Source organism: Marmota monax, unplaced genomic scaffold (assembly GCF_021218885.2).
Source record: "Marmota monax isolate L192 unplaced genomic scaffold, Marmota_monax_Labrador192_F-V1.1 WCK01_AAM20220418_F8-fsc00139, whole genome shotgun sequence".
NCBI classification, from domain to species: Eukaryota; Metazoa; Chordata; class Mammalia; order Rodentia; family Sciuridae; genus Marmota; species Marmota monax.
Genome location: NW_026695226.1, coordinates 5,653,655 through 5,661,789, shown reverse-complemented (window position 1 = coordinate 5,661,789; position 8,135 = coordinate 5,653,655).

The window sequence follows — 8,135 nt, the reverse complement described above, 5'->3', positions numbered from 1 at the left end:
GAACAGAGTAGGGTCGAAGAGCATGAGAAGAAGATTAACATTAAACAGGGATGAGAGGTGGGAGGGAAAGGGAGAGAGAAGGGAAAATGCATGGAAATGGAAGGAGACCCTCAGAGTTATACAAAAGTACATACAAGAGGAAGTGAGGGGAAGGGGAAAAATAATATAAGGGGGACAAACGAATGTCAGTAGAGGGGGCAGAGAGAGAAGAGGGGAGGGGAGGGGAGGGCAGGGGAGGGGAGGGCAGGGGAGGGGAGGGGGGATAGTAGAGGATAGGAAAGGCAGCAGAATACAACAGACACTAGTATGGCAATATGTAAATCAATGGATGTGTAACTGATGTGATTCTGCAATCTGTATATGGGGTAAAAATGGGAGCTCATAACCCACTTGAATCAAAGTGTGAAATATGATATATCAAGAACTATGTAATGTTTTGAACAGCCAACAATAAAAAATTAAAAAAAAAACAATCATTGACAACATATTAATAATGATGCAAATTTCTAACATTAACGACTTTGGGAAAAAATAGTTTAATAACATTCCTCATGCTCTTAAAAAGACATTTCTCTTTGAATCTTTTAAAATAGATAATGAGATACGATGAATAAAGGTTTTTACTCTTTTGGTCAGATATATGAATGATTCTTATCTAAAAAGACATGTAATGAAAATAACACTTGACTTTCATTTGTCTGGCACAATTAACTAGCTTATTATATTCCAAAAGACTTTGATGTATCATATCATCCTGGACTCATAAAAAATCTTGTGAGTTATAACAGTATATTATGAAACCAATTTGGGATATATAGTAAGCAAAGATAAGAAAGTAACAGCTTGGTATAAACAAGGTTCAGATCACTATCATTTAATCTTTTGAAGATATGTGTTAATCACTTGCTATATTCACAGCATTGGACTACACCTCTGTAGGAATCAAAAAATAAATAAGCAGCCTGACCTTCCATATGCCCTCAGTAACTTCACTTTATTCTTTTTTCTAATCTATGTGCCTCTGCCCATACTGAAAGACCAACTACTACAGATAACATTGACATAACTTAAAGTTATAACATTTTGAATCTCATTTTGACATGACCATTTTTTAAATCAAAAGTATCTTAACACTGTGAAAAATAAAGGAGAATTCTTGCACATTTTTTACATGCAAAATATACTGGGAGAATATTCATTGGGATGATTAGGAAGATTGGACCTTAAAAGATGTGATGTTACTAAGTAATATCATTCATAAAGCTGAATTTTTCCTTTAGTTCAATTTAACATCATAAGAAATGACTGCATGGCATTTCATTCCATAAAATATATATATATAATTCCATAAAACATATATATATATAAATTCTTGTCGTTCCTTTCACAAATTCTACAAATGGAATTATAGTCTATTCGAAGGTTATTTATGTAAACGTAAAAGATTCAAACTTTTGACCAATTACAGCATGTTTCTTCTTAAAAGATCTAAGCAGGGTTTCTTAATTCAACAGTGATCAAAAGATTCCCAGTGGGTAAACTTGTTTTTAAGAGTAAGATGCTGTACCCTGAGAATGAATTAACTGTTTACTACGTAACATTTATGAAGCAAATGCATCTTCACTGACAAGGTTCCCAAGTACAGATGTGTCCAATTTTTCCATTTCAGAAGCACGTGACTCCACACTCTTCAAACAGGAAACAAGGCCACATTCACAGACAGCACAGCTTGCTCTTAATCTGTCCAAGATATTTAAGAATACCCTGGAATGGAAACACAATACTACCGCAAGGAAAAGGAACAGGGGCAAAACTGTGTTTGGAAAAACTTCCAAAAAAACCCCCACAACTTATGCAAGTTGTTAGCATTCTACATAACACTCAAATTTGGAAGGAGAGGCATGGCTGTATGCTCAGTGTAATATTATAGAGGTACCAAACCACCTAGGAAAAAGAGCCAATATTAGGAATCCTAAATAGAGAATTATTTTCCATATTCATGTGCATAAGAACAGAGACTTCACTGACTACGTTGCTTCTTTTATGGTAAATGGCCTGTTATTTAGGTACTATAGAGTAGCTTTAAGTTTTAGAGGGGTAATATCTTAGTTTTCTTCATTTGAAACTTCTACTCCAAACATATGTATTGGAATATTTCCTTCAATAATTTAGTTTGGAAATTTAGTTCACACATACATAGAAATTACGAGAATGTGGGTGGATTCTTTGGTTTTATTAAGTAGGTGTGTTACTCAGCTATTCATTGCTGTACCAAATACCTGAGGTTATATATAGAGAGAGATATAGATATAGATATAGATATACATACATACACATACACACACACACACATATATCTATTATCATACACTTGTATTAATGCTGGACTTTAGAATGCATGGAGGATAATGCTAAAAAATTAAAATATAAAAACTGAAAAATTTATATATATATATACACACACACACACACACACATATATAAAAAATATATATGTGTGTGTGTATATATATATAAAATTTTCCAGCAGCAAAAAAATAAGGTAAGGAAACCATAGCAATTGTGCAAAATGGAAGTATTCACTTTCAAATTACTCCTAAATACAAATGCTGTGTACTGTCATTTTTAGAAGCATGTGACTTCCAAAACCAGGACCAAAAACACAATAAGAATATATTGCCCCAGAAATGATGAAGCAATTCATTTTATCTCTGGCATCAATAAAGACAAACTGAGAAAGTATGTATTGAGCAGTCTCTGCAGAGTATCGCACTTATTACTGAGGAAGAAACAAAGCAGGAAATGTATTTTAAAATATGTATGAAAAAAAATACACTATCTGGCCATTGTGGTGTACACCTGTGATCCCAGCTACTCAGGAGGCTGAGGCAGGAAGATCAAGTTCAAGGCCAGCCTCAGCTATTTAGACCCTGTCTCAAAATAAAAAATAAAAGGGGCTGGGATGTAGCTCAGTGATAGAATGTGCCCAGGTTTAATCCTGGGTACAACAACAAAAACAAGTTTTAAAAAAAAGTCTACTATAATTGAGCCATTACAATGGAATAAGGACAGTTAACACAAAATAACTTCTCCTTAAAAAAAAATTGACCCATTAATATGTTAAAATACCAGACATGAAAATAAAGAGAGGAAGTGGCACATGAATATCATATTTCCAGAATATTCATTGTCATTCTACAATTTTTTACATTGCTCTAAATATTAAGTTTAGTCCTGCACATATTCTAGCATGATCCAAACTCCTAGTCCACTCAAATGTATTTATAATTACACTCCTTGGATTCTATATCTATGATGTATATATTAACCATACAATCAATATGAACAAACATCTAATACCAAGTACTTCTTGTATTAGAGAACATCTTTTATTTAGTAAATTTGTCTCATACGTACAAACCTGTGACTCTTGGAATAACTAAAATCAATTTTGTCCTAATGATTTTCCTTCACACTGTTTGCTTCTTGCCAGATTCATTATCTGAATTAATAGCTCCTAAAGTTAAGGTCAAGACTAATTTTCTTTTCAATAGCTATAAATTCTTATTTTACTCTGGAAAATAATTTAATGTTAATAACTTTATACCTGATTAGCCTTTAATAAATGTCAGAGGGGAGCCCAGCAAAAACATAAATAAATAAATCAGAGACTTTGACCCCATTTAACCAAGATGAGGAACGAAGAAGTGGCCTTCACTCAATGCAGTTGCTAGAAAGAAGGCCCTCTTCTAGCCCCTTTCCTTCCTTCCTTCATCCATTCCCTTTTCATCTGTATCTTTCTTTTGCTCTAGGTTTTGCTATTACTATAGCACAGTAATATTTGAATTCCCTGCTTCTGAAAGGCAGGGCAGTAACTCTTTTATCTGCACAACTGAGGGAATTGTTTGTCAAAACTCCCATAAATCTTTGTTTTGAGAAAGAATTTACCCAATGAAACATTCTGCATATATGTGGAAAAGGCAAAGGGAGACCAAGTTGTGAAATAGCAAAGATGGAATTTTAAATTTATATGAGTAATCAGGAAGAAAAAGTGTAAAGGATTTGTAAAATAGGGTGATAGGCTATATGAGGAATATAGAAACTAGACAATCAGGAAAGGGGGGCAAGATATAAAGAAGGAAAAAACAGGACAGAAGGGAGAAATTCTCAAAGAAATTTTAAATTGGTGTGTAGCCTGCATTTTTGATTTATAGTTTAAAAAGGAATCTGTGCTTAAAAACCAGACAAATCTAAATATAGGTAATCACCTTTTGAAGTCAACAGATACAACCCTCCCTAATTAATAACCCATATTCTATGTTTTTAGGATTTCTTTTAAAGATAGTTTAAACAAATTTGAACATAGCCACTTTTTCTTTTTATCCAGAAGTTAGCATATTATGAAAATTATATTGAATTTTGATTGTTTTTCACTTCAGTACGCTCTATGTAACTTTCCATATTGGTAGATAATAAATTCCCTCTCACTCTTAACGCTACATATTCTTCTACCTTATGGATGCAAGATGATATATTTAACAAGTTTTTGATGGGTAGAAATATGGCTCATGCCCACTCTTTTGCAATTTTTATAATACTGCAATGAACAACCTTGTGCAAGTAACATATGTGCCAATATTTCTTCAGGATCAAGAAGAAACCAAAGTGTGGTTGCTAGATTGAAGCATAGACATTTATGGGTTTTGGTAGTTCCAGTTTTCCTATTATAATGGTTGTTTAGGATCCATACATTTTTCATTAGTCCAAGCTTTAAAAAAAATGCTAGAATGTTGTGTTAGGTTCATTCTTTTATGGAGAATTAAGTAATGGGATGGTAAAAAGAACTGGCATTTTCCTTCCTCACTGAGTTCAAAATGTTAGTAATGGCATCATGTGAAACATGAAACACAACCCCAAGTTCCAGGAGGAAGGATGCAGGGAAGCTTCCAGGTGGGGTTGAAGTAGCAGAGGAACCAACTGAGACAGGCAGCCTCCAGAGGATGCTAAAAAAACGTCCTGATATACCAGATGAGGTGGACCCTTGAAGAATTACACATGCTTTCTGTTTAAAGAATACCATTAAGAGAATGTTCAGACATGAATTTATTAATATTCTCTCCATAGTTCTCCATATATTATTAATACAAGTTAAATTAAGAATCTCTTGCTATATGGAATCTTCCATTAAGCGTGGGACATTTAGCTACCAACATTACAGAGAAATACAGTTCACCCTCCAATGAATTTGCCCCAGCTCATGATTTCAAATGGCTACAATCATCTACTTTCATAGTAACCACAGGTTACTGTAGTAACAGTAAATTTGACTACAGCGTGGGTGCTTTCTTAGTAGAATGACTGTTTTATAAATGATTTTTAAAATGTTAAACTTTTAAAGGCATAGTAACTAACACCAAATAGAAATATTAACATAATTGGGAAAATAAGATGAAAAAAAGGTATTAGCTCCAATAAAATTTGTGACTTTTAAATTTATTGATGCAAATTATGATTAAATATGATAATAATCTTTCCATATTTACTTGGTACCTGAAGGAAAAATAATACCTAGGATTTTAAGCAAAATGGTTCCCTTCCACTCACTCTCTACAAAAATAGACATTTAGGAAAGGTGGCCACACAAGAGGCCTTAGAAAACTTTCATTTCTATAGATTTAAAATTGTGTTCTTCCAAGGATTCCACAAGAGTGCTTCAGGGTTTCTATTAATATTTGATTTGAACATCTCTTTTTAAAAATTTATATTTTTGATCTGTAATTAATAGTCATTTATAGTTAATATATGCCAGAAAACTTTCTCACATTGGGGAGCACCATCCATTAATTTGTACTATCAGGCTACTTATTTTGGAATAAAACCTATGATAAATAATTTGTTATTTCTCTATGCATATACAAAAGTCTTATAAATATATCATTAACTGGAATGGTTGTTGATCTGCAACAGCTTTTTTAGTCCAAGCCTGAACTTACACCTCGAAAAAAAAACAAAAACAAAATCAAACACATTGGAACTCTTACAATGTTTAACTGGATATCAGGCATGACTATTGTAAAACTGTTCCTTCCGTATTCAATTCATGGAGTAAACATCAGCACAAAATATAAGCATGTGTATAACTCCTCTGAGATAACATTATGTTATGAATAGTTTTAATACCTACTAGACCAAGGTATTTGAATGATTTTTTTATTTATGATTTTTAAAATGTTTTCCTCAATAAAATGAAAGAATATTGCTTGTCACTAAAAATGGGCCATTGCTTTATTTGTTACTATGGTTAGATAGAAATTGTGTTGTATGAAAAAGCACTAATTCTATAGCAGCTGCTTTCAAAAGTGTAGCTCAGTGGTATAGCACTTTCCTAGCATGAGAAAGGGCCCGAGTTTAATCCCCCAAACCACAAGAAGTTAAGAAATAAAAATGTTGATAATAGATAATTTATCCTTATTTTAAAAGTATGGACTTTTCTGAGGTACTTTTGAATAATGAGTTCCAGAATTTGCTTTAATAAAAAAAATCATTGGTTTCTTAGGACAAAAATATAATTCAAGTAAATCAAATGAAATAATACATCATTTTTTTTTTTTTGATAAAAGGTGCATTGGTGCCAGGCGCCATGGCTCACGTCGTAATCCCAGCAGCTGAGGAGGCTGAGGCAGGAGTATTCTAAATTCAAAGCCAGCCTCAGCAATGGTGAGGTGCTAAACAATTCAGTGAGACCCTTGTCTCTAAATAAAATACAAAATAGTGCTGGAGATGTGGCCCAGTCATTGAGTGCCCCTGAGTTCAATCCCCAGTTCCAAAAAAAAAAAAAAAAGTACATTGGCTAAATTTGTTTATCATTATAGCTTTATTATCCTGAGTATTATGCTAATAATTTTAATAGAATGCATATACTTTGCCTTACACAAATAAATGTGACATTATGGTAATTTTTACTTTGGCTTTAGAAAATGAGAAAAACTTCTGTACTCAGTAGGCAAAACAGAACAATTTTCACTCATTTGAAAGCCTCTAATAGAGACAAGCCCTAAGATATGTAAAAAAAAAAAAAAATTAAATAACATACAAAACACTACAAGTTAAACTTTAAAAGTATTTTTAACCAAACAATGAAGATTTACAATGAATAGGGAGCATATTCATCAATGTCCTTCCCTTAAACATTTACTAATTAAAGAATTCTAGCAATCAGCTTTGAAATCAAAATGCCTTACTGTTTCTTAAAATTTATGTTAGAGTTATTTAAAGATAAGGTGACATAGAGAGACAAAGTATTAAAATAAATAAAAATAAACCAAAAAGTATTCATAGGTTCCAGATGTCAGTTTGCCTATACTATGTCTGGCCTTTCTATCTATGTGAATAATTAATCTTTATGCTCTCCAAGGAAATCCACTCACTGATAAGCATTAGTGAGCCACGAAAGCTTCACTGGAGAAATGGATAAAGTGTGTGTGCGGGGGGGGGGGGGGGGGGGGTGTATTTACAACACACATTTCCACAGACTCTAAATATTCTCATTAGAAAATTGAGTCTCTTCCAATAACCTGGTGCTTAGCCACTTAAGAACCTCTTTTTCTTTCTTCAGTTCATGAAGAATATCCCAACCTGCGAGTCCCTCCTTCTGAAGGGCCAAACAGAAAAGTTTCTTGGCTCAGGCAGAGGAGTTCTTAGGCATTGGGCATTGGCACCAGCCAACTAAGACTCAGGTCTGAAGACTGAGCTTCTGTCTGAAACCAAATTTACCAAAATATCTCCATTTACGTAGGTTCTGCCTACAAGGAATTATGCTGCCAAGATTTAAAATTTTCTGGTTACTGCGGGGGGGGGGGGGAATACCAATATAGAAATAAATTGAATGCTTCATGTAAGACTGCATGTCCACCTATCACAGTGCCCTCATTTGTTCTCATTAGTTGACTTTCTAATAAATAAATTTCCCACCTTGATAAATACCTACGAATAAGATCTATTATTTTTTTTTGATATTGAGCTTCTCCCAATGTTTTCATCTAAAAATAGGTGAGAGGAAAACTGCTAAAATAATACAGCAAATAAAAATCAAACTCTTCTAGTTGTATTTCAAGCATTCAGTTTATTTGATGGGA